We start from the raw sequence: 12,993 nt of genomic DNA, 5'->3' as shown, positions 1-12,993 counted from the left end.
CTTACCCAGCTTGGAGGATCGTACATAGAGAATCCGCCCCGTGGGTTGACCGGAGGAAGTCCTCCTCTTCTCCCTTGTACAAAGCGGATAAGATCTTCGTTAGGGTGGCAGCCAAATCTGGCCCCTTGCGACCGCACCGGGTGGCGTCGTCCTCCCCGTTGAAATCCCACATGGGGTGGCCTCTGTACTGAAGCGGTTGCACCCCCCGCGTAATGCATGTGGCCATGACCTCGATCATGGTCAGTCCGGAATGAGCTAACAACCTTATCCGGCTCATCAAGTAAAGGACTTCCCTGTCAGTTTCCCTCTGAGGGCTCCGTGGACGCCAGCTCAGGCGTTTCTTCAAGGGAGCATTATTGAACTCAGGGAGGCTGATCCATACAGGGTCCGGCAGGGGGACGTCTTCTATATAGAACCATTCTGAAGGCTAGTCCTCGGACACCTTCTTTAGGGTTCCGGATAGATATCCGGTCCCGGCGATGCGCCATAGTTCAGCTCCGCCCACTTGATAAATCGACCCCTCCTGAGAACGGGGCACGAGGCAGAACAACTTCTTCCACAGCGCGAAATGGGCCTCGATGCCCAAAAACAGCTCGCAAAGGGCCACGAAGCTCGCAATATGCAATATGGAGGCAGGCGTGAGGTCGTGTAGCTGGAGGCCATAGAACTCCAGGAGCCCCCAGAGAAATGGATGAATTGGAAATCCGAGCCCTCTTATTAAATAAGGGACAAGGCATACCCTCTCTCCTTTGGAGGGATTAGGGACGCTCTCTGCCTGCTCTCCGCCATTATAGGTGGCGATCCCGGCTCAAACTAGGACCATGTATGCTGGGGGAGGAGCCCCTTGGTTTGGAGCGCTACTAGCTTGCTGTGCGGGATGGAACACCTCTCCCAATCTCTAGGCCGAGGGCTAGAGGAGCGAGAGGAGGAGCTATGTTGACCGGCCATGATGGAATGGATCTCTATCGAATGCGCTCCGATGAATGCTCGCGGAGGGAAGATGGTGTGATTCGGATCTAAATCCCCGTATCTTTTATAGGCGGCCCATTTGCACAGCTACGGGGGTAAATGAAAAAAGAACCCCTATCTTTTCGCATTCTTTTGACACGTGGAAGATGGCCATTATTGGGCGCGGAAGCCAAGGAGCACAACATTCATCAGAAGCCGGACACTATTCGACAAGTATATGGGATTTGGAGAAGAACCCGCTGACGGTGTCCTGGACTAGGGGGTACTCAACGCGTCGTCTCTCAATCAGTTGGATTGGGCCGAGGACCCCGATGGCTGTATACTCATGGGCCAGTCCGGACAGCTGCCGCATACAAGGAAGAATCAACAAGACTTGGCAATCAAGACAAGGACTCCTCCCCCACCGGCGTATTCGGCTAGGACTCTTGTTATCCTAGGCCTCTGGTGCATTATATAAACCGGGGCCAGGCTAGTCGATAGACATATACAATATACAGCAATCATACCATAGGCTAGCTTCTAGGTTTTAGCCTCTCTGATCTCGTGGTAGATCAACTCTTGTACTACCCATATCATCAATATTAATCAAGCAGGAGTAGGGTTTTACCTCCACCGAGAGGGCCCGAACTTGGGTAAACATTGTGTCCCTTGCCTCCTGTTACCATTGATCCTAAGACGCACTGCTTGGGACCCCCTACCCGAGATCCGCCACTTTTGACACCGACATTGGTGGTTTCATTGAGAGTTCCGTTGTGTGTTCGGCAAAAGGTCGATGGCTCGCCTGCAGATCAACTGCGGCTTCGGCGTCTTCGTCACCAGCTCGACTGGTCACCTTGGTTTGACCAAGGACTGTGCCCTACCTCCGATCGTTATGTTCGGATGAGGGCCTTCATCAACATCAACTCCAATCTCTATCAAGATCATGGAGGAATCATCCAGGGAGCCCGGGGGCTCAACATCAACATTGCCCTCAGGCGACCGTGTTGATTTTCTGGACAACAAACTTGTATCCGCCGCCACCGCCTCCTCAAGTGTCGCTTAAACGATTACTTCGGTGGAATTATGCGGAATTAAGTCTACAACAACCCTGCAAAAATTTCGTTGAGTTCCGATGGAGGAATCTCCGGCAATCTCCGATATACCGGAGCCCTGTTGAATCTGGACGAGAATCCAGACGAGTTTAGGGCGTGGTATCCAGCATCTAGCTCGGATGTCTTTTGGAGGATCCAACCGTTGATTTGCTGCGGAATTTCCATATCTACCACCTACCAAAAATTCAGCTCGATCCGACCGTCCAAACTCCGGGCAACTTCCAAGTAGTGCATCACTATTTGGATCTATTTTCTGCGCGAGAACGAATCCGACCCGAATTCATGTTCTTTATGAACGGGATCTCGGACATCCTTTTTGAAGGAAGTTTTCGTATGGGGTGTTGTGTTTTATTCTCAAACACATCCCAGTAGTATTAAAAGTATTCTTGCAATACGAACTTCACCATCGCGCCGGTGTCAAACCAGCCCGACAACATCACTACACAACGGCCGACCTGTGTTAGACATGTCGTCGCTTTGTTGAGCCGAGCTCAACTTCTTCGGATCATCATCTCGGCAAGCCGAACAAGAGTCCGGCATCGCGAAGGATAAATCATCAGCAACATCACCGCCCCACGGATTACACGGAGCGAGCACACCTGCATCGCCACACAGTCACTTCATCAAGCCGGCATCGACCACGTCACGACCTGCATCGCTGGACCGGGGGCTTCATCATCTCTTCATCAACCTACTCCGGAGACTTCGGCGTCGCCGGCCGACCAGCTCCGTTACGTTAGCTGGACCGAGGGCTTTGCCTCGGCGAGCCATCCTTTGCCAGCATCGCCATGCCGTTGCTTTATCGCGCATCAGGCGATAGGTGTGCGAATCGAGTCCCAATTTTGGGAATCACCTTTCTTCGGATTGCTACAACAAATAAGCCAGGTGCTATTAATCCTAGTATTTTTTGCTTGTTAAGGTTCATTTTTTCCAATGAATTATTACTCTGGTTTGTCCGTCATATGTACGCAGGTCTATCAAATGGTGGCCGCATTAACGATGGTCGCATGGTGGTTTGGTCAGTTTACGTACATAGTCCGGCAAACGCCGCATCCGGAACTCGAACCGACCTGTGAATTCAGGCCTTGTCATGCCTTTACCGCATCATGCCGCCGCCCCGCATCGACACTGACTTTGGCGCCAGACCATATTTATTTTATTACTCACTTGGCATAAATTATTTGTTATGCAACGATTTTTTTTAATTTTTATTATTATTACTATTATCTCCGGTTTGCACTATTTTTTGTGCACAGGAAAATGATCCAGCCGGACTATATCCTTTGGCGCACCTCGGCTGGACAGGGGGCTTCGTCAACACTTCATTACCCCATGTCGGGGACTTCGGCATCACCCTGTCGTCCTGCATTGACCGTGCTATGTCACCACTTCGGAGTGCCGGGCTCTTTTCTCCGCCACCTCGGGACCGGCTCTGGGATGGAACCTTGTCCCGCATCAAGCTTCGACCGTGTCATCAATACCGAATACATTAACCAGCTAAGTTGTCTTCATGCTCAAAGTTTTAAATTTTTAACTTGTGTTCGGCTTGACCAAGCATTATACTTTTCCGGAAAAAAGTTGCTTGTAAAAATTTCCTTGTCCAAACTTTGTTTGTTACGCGCAAATTCAAATACCCCGTTTACTTGGGGGCTTCCTTCATGAAGCTTTTTCCTCCTGCATATGATTATACTTGTACAGCTTCGTTCCTTGTTTGTGTATTACGCCACAATATGCACCATATTGACTTAAGTGATTTGCAAGCTGGGTTGCCTGGCTCCTGTGCTTACCCCTACGTTCCCGATTGTTCGGCTAGGGAGTAAAGGGAGCACCTCTGCGATTGTCACGATCGGGTCAACCGAGCCGGACCTCAGACTGGGTGAAGCCAAAAGCTAGCGCTCTTATTGTTTTCAATCATGGTCGGCACACAACGGAACTCATGAGTACAAAAAATCTATTGCACAAGTCTCATAATAACAATGAGCACCGAAGAAAGGTATCGGTGGGGGTACTATTTTCTTCGAATATGCTTCTTACTCTTCGCAGTAATATAGCATAAGTTCCCTGAGCGCGCTTTGTCTGTTACAGCCTTATGGCCTGATTGCCTGGTTATTGGAAACACCATCGATATTCTCAACATATGGAGTACATAACACTTTTCGGTCCTTGACCGAAGAGGGAGAAGCCGATGGTCGGTTAAGACGCGTTTGAAGTTTGGTTGAACGTAGATATGATATAAGTACTTCGGTACATACAATCATTCTTTTACCCAAGTCACTTGGGGGCTCTTAAATTTATATGAGCCGTTTTATGATAAGTGTTTTTCTTCTTAGTCGTTGCAAAGTTTTTATTATTATTTATCACTCCTTTTTTCGACACAAGTGTGCGGTCACTAGCCGGGGAGCCTAATTTCTCTCTCAAAGCCGCTAGAGTTTAGTTTGCTAAACTGTCCTAGTAAGAAGTACTCCGCCTTCGGGATCAGAGGTTGAAGCCGTAGGCTGGCCCGCTTGAAGTTTTGAGATAGGATGTGTCATGTGAAAGCACGGCAGAAGCACCTTTTTTTTCTAAAGTCCAATTTACGGATTGGCACCGAACACTTGATCTAGTTCGGACATTAACCTTTTGAATAAGTTTTTTGGCTTTTCGAGCCAATGGCACTTTTAAACTATTTGTGTGTTTTCAGCACAAGTCTCGCAGTGCAACGCCGGACACCTTTAGAGATTTGGCAAAAACATTCTCGGATATTGCTATATATGCATCGGTTTCGAATTGTGTCTTCGGTCAATAGTTGGGTTGCCCGGCTCCTGCGCTTGCCTCCTATGTTCCGCTTTGTTCGGCTAGGTGTGCAAAGAGAGAACCACTGCGATTGTGCTTCCAGCTCACATGGTTAAGCACCTCAGTGGAGAAAGCCGAAAACTGATTGTCACAATAAGCGTAAACTAGTCGGCGATCCGATGACGGCGTTAAACGACGGGCCATTCATAACAATGGCCGAAGTGTTTACGGCTTGACCTCGACTGTCGCCGAACACTACCGGGGGCTATTAACTGGCCCCCCAAACTAAATCCTCGATATTTTGCTCTTACATTGGAGCTGAGGTTTCATGATCATGCTTAGCATGACAACCCAAAGAAAGGAACCGATAGCGAGACTATTTTCTTTGGAAGACATTTCTTCTGTTAAACACTAATATAACATGTCTCTCTGCGTACCTTTGTTTATAAAACCATATGGCCAGATTGCCTTGTTTGTTGTAAATCTTTGCCCTCATAAAGGCTTTATAAAGTAGGACAAACACTCCTCGGCTATTGGCCGAGGAGGTGGAAGCTGATGGTCGGTCAACAAAGTTTTGTACAATGCGGATCCGAGTATTAATGACGTAAAGTACTTGGATACATAGAGTCATTACACATAATTTGTGATTTTACTATGGATATCGATCCTTATTTCGGCCTCCCGTGCCCGCATTAAGGCTCGGGGGCTACTGGGCTTCGGGCTTATTATTTACAAATATTAACGGGGCACATCAATCCCCTGATCTGGTGTTGCCACCCGACCAGTGTCTCGGGGGCTACTGCATTGCCCGTTTTACGTAGAAAATTTTAAGTGCAATACAGTTTCCGAGGAGATTTTGATCCTCAGGTTGGTCGGCCGCACCCAACCTGAGTCTCGAGGACTGAGCACGCCACTTTTTGTGTCCCGAAGTATTCTGCCGAGCTAGGACTTGATCCTCAGACCAATTTTGCAAATCAACCCGAGTCTCAGCGGCTACAGGGATCAGCGGTCTTATGTCATCCTTCATGTGCATCTCGGGTTTTAGACCGATACCCACCTTGAGGGCTACTGGCTATATATCTCGTCAGAGAATAAATTGCATCAATAAAAAACATTGACCAAAAATCAGCCCATGACCGAGGTGCTTAACCACCTTGGAAGCAGTCCCGCATAAAGCTCGTGCACTAGTGGCTGGCTCCATAGAGGGCATTTCCGGCATTAAGCTCGGCTAAACTCCTTCAAACTTCTTTGAACCAAGGTGATCTACGACACCTCGGATACAGTCCGGCGTTGGAGCTCGGATACATAGTCAGGCGTTAGAGCTGGGAAGCAGTGCGGCATTGGTGCTCGGCTGCAAAAGATACCTCGAATGCAATCCGGCATTGGAGCTCGGATGCAAGAGGACGTTGCCGCCTGGGAACAACCTCAAACCCGAGGCATGGCATAAAAATAACAAGGTATTAGTAAAGGCCGTAAACTTAAAGGGGCTCCTCGGATACCCAACGTGTAAACTCGTCGAATGCATTTCGGCGATCCTCAAGATAGAAGATGAGAAGATTTGTTGAACCAGTTTTCAAGACCGGCAACCGAAGATGAAGAACAGTTCGGAAGAATCGAGGAGCGTCCCTAACTTGAATACCGGTTCAGGGGGCTACTGACGGTGTCCTGGACTAGGGGGTACTCAGCGCGTCGTCTCCCGGTCAGTTGGATTGGGCCGAGGACCCCCATGGCCATATACTCATGGGCCAGTCCGGACAGCTGCCGCATACAAGGAAGAATCAACAAGAATTGGCAATCAAGACAAGGACTCCTCCCCCACCGGCGTATTCGGATAGGACTCTTGTTATCCTAGGCCTCTGGTGCATTATATAAACCGGGGCCAGGCTAGTCGATAGACATATACAATATACAACAATCATACCATAGGCTAGCTTCTACGGTTTAGTCTCTCTGATCTCGTGGTAGATCAACTCTTGTACTACCCATATCATCAATATTAATCAAGCAGGAGTAGGGTTTTACCTCCATCGAGAGGGCCCGAACCTGGGTAAAAACATCGTGTCCCTTGTCTCCTGTTACCATCCACCTAGACGCACAGTTCGGGACCCCCTACCCGAGATCCGCCGGTTTTGACACTGACAAACACCAACATCATAGTCACTAGCATCACACATAATTTCCAAAGCCAAGTTCCAATCAAGTGGTTGAATAATAGGTGCAAAAGTTAAGCCTTTCTTAAGTGTTTCAAAGGCTTCTACACAATCATCATCAAAAACAAATGAACATCCTTCTGTAAAAGATTTGTAAGAGGCCTATAACTTTTAGAGAAGTCTTTAATAAACCTCCTATAGAAACTAGCATCACCAAGGAAACTATGAATACCTTTAATGTCTATAGGACATGGCATTTTCTCAATTGCATCAACTTTAGCTTTATCCACCTCAATACCTCATTCAGAAATTTTATGCCCCAAGACAATACCTTTATTAACCATAAAGTGGCACTTCTCCCAATTCAAGACAAGTTTAGTTTGCTCACATCTCTGCAAAACTCGATCAAGGTTGCTCACAAAATCATCAAAAGAAGTTCCATAAACAGAAAAATCATCCATGAAAACCTCAACAATCTTTTCACAAAAATCAGAGAATATAGCAGTCATACATCTTTGGAAGGTAGCAGGTGCATTGCATAAACCAAAAGGCATACGTCTATAAGCATAACTTCCAAAGGGGTAGGTAAAGGTGGTTTTCTCTTGATTGATCAGGTTGTGAAACAGGTATTTGAGAAAAACAAAATATCCATCAAGAAAGCAAAAGTGTGTGTGCTTAGATAATCTTTCCAAGATTTGATTAATAAAAGGCAGAGGGTAATGATGTTTTCTAGTAGCTTTATTTACTTTTCTGAAATCAGTTACCATTCTATAGCAAGTAACAATTCTATGTGGAATAAGTTCATTTTTATCATTAGGAACAACAGTAATACCTCCTTTTTTAGGGACAGAATGAACACGGCTTACCCATCTACTATCAGCTATGGGATAGATTATACCTTCTTCCACAAGTTTTAGTATTTCAGTTCTTACCACTTCTTTCATTTTAGGATTCAACGTCGTTGGTGACCAACAACGGGTTTAGCATCAGGTTCCATATTAATCTTGTGCTGATAGAGAGTGGGACTAATGCCCTTAAGATCATCAAGGGTATATCCAATGGCAGCACGGTGCTTCTTTAGAATTTTCAATAATATTTCATCTTCATGTTCTGAAAGGTTAACACTAATAATAACAGGATATATCTTTTTCTCATCAATATAAGCATATTTCAAAGTGTTAGTCAATTGTTTTAGTTCAAATACATGATCACCTTTAGGTGGAGGAGGACCTCCAAGAGTTTCAATAGGCAAATTATGTTTGAGCAGAGGTCGTTGTTCAAAGAAGATTCTATCTATTTCATTCCTTTCATGCATATGCATATCATTTTCATGGTCTAGCAAATATTGTTCTAGTGGATCAGTAGGAGGCACAACAATAGAACCACGACCACTTATTTCATCCTTACTAGGTAATTCTTTCTTATGAGGTTGTCTATTAAACTTGGAAAAATTAAATTCATGAGACTCATCGCCAAAGCGAACACTGACAGTTTATTTGTGACAATCTATAGTAGCATTGGCAGTGTTCAAGAAAGGTCTACCAAAGATAATGGGACAAAATTCATCTTGCGGGGAACCAAGAACTAGAAAATCAGTAGGGTATTTTATTTTCCCACACATAACTTCAACATCTCTAACAATCCCAAGTGGTGTGATGCTGTCTCTATTAGCAAGTTTAATAGTGACATCTATGTCTTCTATTTCAGAGGGTGCTATATCATTTATAATTTCTTGGTATAAGGTAAAAGGAATAGCACTCACGATAGCATCTAAATCACATAAACCATGATAACAATGATCTCCTATTTTAACTCAAACAACAGTCATGCCTACAATAGGTCTATGTTTATCTTTTTCATCAGGTTTGGCAATTCTAGCAGCTTCATCACAGAAGTAAATAACCTGCCCATCAATATTTTCTACCAGGAGATCTTTAACCATAGCAACACTAGGCTCTACTTTCATTTGTTCAGCAGGTTTAGGTGCTCTAATATTACTTTTGTGAACCATATTTGAAACCTTAGCATGTTCCTGTATCCTAGCAGGGAAAGGTGGTTTTTCAATATAAGCAGTAAGCACAACTGGATCAACATTGTAAATAATAGTTTCATCATTAACTACGTCTAGTTATTTAATTTCTTCTTTAATAGGAGGATGATATTTAAACCACTTCTCTTTAGGGAGATCAACATGAGTAGCAAATGATTCACAAAAGGAGGCTACTATCATAGAGTCAAGTCCATATTTAGTGCTAAACTTCTGAAAAGCATCAGTATTCATAAAAGATTTAAAACAATCAAACTCAAGCTTAATACCTGGCTCTTTACCTTCTTGAGTTCCCAATCTTCAGAGTTGCGTTTAATTCTTTCTAAAAGATCCCACCTGAATTCAATAGTCTTCTTCATAAAAGAACCAGTACAAGAAGTATCGAGCATGGATGGATCATCATGAGAAAGCCGAGCATAAAATTTCTGAATAATAATTTCTCTAGAGAGATCATGATTGGGTCATGAATATAACATTGACTTAAGCCTCCCCCAAGATAGAGCGATACTTTCTCCTTCACGAGGCCAAAAATTGTATATATAATTCCGATCACGATGAACTAGATGCATAGGATAATTTTTTTGGAAATTGCAATTTCAAACGATTCTAGTTCCAAGATCCAATATAATAGCATAGCCTATACCATGTCAATGCTTTTCCCTTCAAATATAAAGGGAAGACCTTCTTCTTAGCTTCATCTCTGGATAAATATGCAAGCTTAAATAATCCACAAATTTCATCCACATATATCAAGTGCATATCAGGATGTTCAGTTCCATCTCCTGCATAAGGATTAGCTAGCAATTGTTCTATCATACCTGAAGGAATTTCATAACCAATATTTTCAGTAGGTTGAGGGGCAACTAATTGTGCTTCGGGTCAAGGTGAAGATATCCCGAACAAACCCCTCAAAGGATTGTTTTCCATAGTAACAAGTGACCATAAATTTCAACACGTAGTAATATTTTTTTCCTTACCAATTTCCACTGACCAAGAGCGCTTCACTCCCCGGCAATGGCCCCAGAAAACATCCTTGAATACCCACAAGTATACGGGATCAATCGTAGTCCTTTGGAAAAGTAAGTGTGTCGAACCCAACGAGGAGCAGAAGGAAATGACAAGCAGTTTTCAGCAAGGTAATGTCTGCAAGCACTGAAATTGTCGGTAACAGGTAGTTCGAGAGCAAGATAATTTGTAACAAGCAAGTAAAGGTAATGATAAATAAAGTGCAGCAAGGTATCCCAATCCTTCTGGGGCAAAGGACAGGCCAAAACGGTCTCTAATAATAAGCAAAGCATTCTTGAGGGTACACGGGAATTTCATCTAGTCACTTTCATCATGTTGGCTTAATTCGTGTTCTCTACTTTGATAATATGATATGTGGGTGGATCGGTGCTTGGGTGATGTTCTTACTTTAATAAACCTCCTATTTATGATTAACCCCCTCGCAAGTATCCGCAACTACGAGAAAAGTATTAAGATAAAATCTAACCATAGCATTAAACTTTTGGATCCAAATTGGTCCCTTACAAAGTAGCGCATAAACTAGGGTTTAAGCTTCTGTTACTCTAGCAACCCATCATCTAATAACTACTCCACAATGCATTCCCTTAAGACCAAATATGGTGAAGTGTCATGTAGTCGATGTTCACATGACAACACTAAGGAAAGACAACATACATATCATTAAAATATCGAACACATATCAAGCTCACATGATTACTTGCAACATGACTTCTCCCGTGAGACCTCAAGAACAAAAGTAACTACTCACAAATGATAATCATGCTCAAGATCAGAGGGGTATTAAATAGATAATGGATCTGAACATATAATCTTCCACCAAATAAACCATATAGTAATCAACTACAAGATGCAATCAACACTACAAGTCACCCACAAGTACCAATATGAGGTTCCGGTACAAAGATTGAACAAAGAGATGAACTAGGGGTTGAGAGGAGATGGTGTTGTTGAAGATGTTGATGGAGATTACCCTCCCAAAGATGGGAGAGTTATCGGTGATGACAATGGCGATGGTTTCCCCCCTCCAGGAGGGAAGTTCCCCCGGAGGAATCGCTCCCCCGGAGGGCAAAAGTGCTCCTGCCCAAGTTCCGCCTCGAGACGGTGGCGCTTCATCCCGAAAGTCCCCCTCTGATTTTTTCTAGGTCAAAATGACCTTTAGCCCTGAAGATGGGCACCGAAGGTGGGCCGAGGAGGACACAACCCACCAGGGTGCGCCTGGGGGGTTGGCGCGCCCAGGTGGGTTATGCCCACCTGGTGGGCCTCCTCCGATAGTTATTTGCTCCCATATTTTTCCTATATTGCAAAATAATTCTCCGTAAATTTTCAGCTCATTTGGAGATGTGCAGAATAGGTAACACTGACATAGCTTATTCAGTTCTAGAATTCCAGCTACCGGTATTCTCCCTCTTTGTGCAAACCTTGCATATTATGAGAGAAGGCATTAGAAATACTCCAAAAAGCATTATTATGCATAAAAACATTATAAATAATAGTAGGAAACACATGATGCAAAATGGACATATCAGTTCGTGGGATCGTCATCATCATTTGAGGGACTTCGAGCATGATCTACACCGACTCTTCTTCTTCTGCTGCACTCTGGAGTTGGTAACGATCGTTGATCCCAACCCTTATGCATCTTCATATTGATCTTGGTGATCGTAGGTGCGATTTTTTTTGTTTTCTACTATGTTTCCCAATAGTGGCATCATGAGCAGGTTTATGAGTAGATGCAGGTTGTGCATATGATGTGGTATAGCTGAGGGAGTCCTGGACTAGGGGGTGTCCGGATAGCCGAACTATTATCATCGACCGGACTCGAAGACTATGAAGATACAAGATTGAAGACTTCGTCCCGTGTCCGGATGGGACTTTCCTTGGCGTGGAAGGCAAGCTTGGCGATACGGATATGTAGATCTCCTACCATTGTAACCGACTCTGTGTGACCCTAGCCCTCTCCGGTGTCTATATAAACCGGATGGCTTTAGTCCGTAGGACGAACAACAATCATACCATAGGCTAGCTTCTAGGGTTTAGCCTCCTTGATCTCGTGGTAGATCTACTCTTGTAATACCCACATCATCAATATCAATCAAACAGGACGTAGGGTTTTACCTCCATCAAGAGGGCCCGAACCTGGGTAAAACATCGTGTCCCTTGTCTCCTGTTACCATCCGCCTAGACGCATAGTTCGGGACCCCCTACCCGAGATCCGCCGGTTTTGACACCGACATTGGTGCTTTCATTGAGAGTTCCTCTGTGTCGTCACCGATAGGCTCGATGGCTTCTTCGATCATCAACAACGACGCAGTCCAGGGTGAGACTTTTCTCCCCGGACAAATCTAGACTTTTCTCCCCGGACAGATCTTCGTATTCAGCGGCTTTGCACTACGGGCCAATTCGCTTGGCCATCTGGAGCAGATCAAAAGCTACGCCCCTGACCGTCAGGTCAGATTTGGAAGTTTGAACTTCACGGCTGACATCCGTGGAGACTTGATCTTCGATGGATTCGAGCCACAGCCGAGCGCGCCGCATTGTCACTATGGGCATGATTTAGCTCTGCGGCCAGACAGTGCCCTGGAGGCCGCACACGAGCCCGCTCCGACCCTCGATCCGGAGCCGGCTGCGCAGATCGAGGATGGGTGGCTAGACACCGCCTCGGGGGATGCAACCTCTATGGCGATGGAGCCGAATACTGACCTTATCCCTTGTGAAGCTCGTGACTCCGAGGTGCCGGACTCCTCGCCGGACTTCGAACCTCCCGCGCCCCCTCCAATCGAATTCGATTGGGCGCCGATCATGGAGTTCACCGCTGCGGACATCTTTCAACACTCACCTTTCGGCGACATCCTGAGTTCGCTAAAGTATCTCTCGTTATCAGGAGAGACCTGGCCGGACTGCGGCCAGGACGGTTGGGATGCGGACGACGAAGAAATTC

This window comes from Triticum aestivum, chromosome 5B, assembly GCF_018294505.1.
Source record: "Triticum aestivum cultivar Chinese Spring chromosome 5B, IWGSC CS RefSeq v2.1, whole genome shotgun sequence".
Taxonomy (NCBI): Eukaryota; Viridiplantae; Streptophyta; class Magnoliopsida; order Poales; family Poaceae; genus Triticum; species Triticum aestivum.
Note: the sequence above shows the minus strand (reverse complement) of the source record.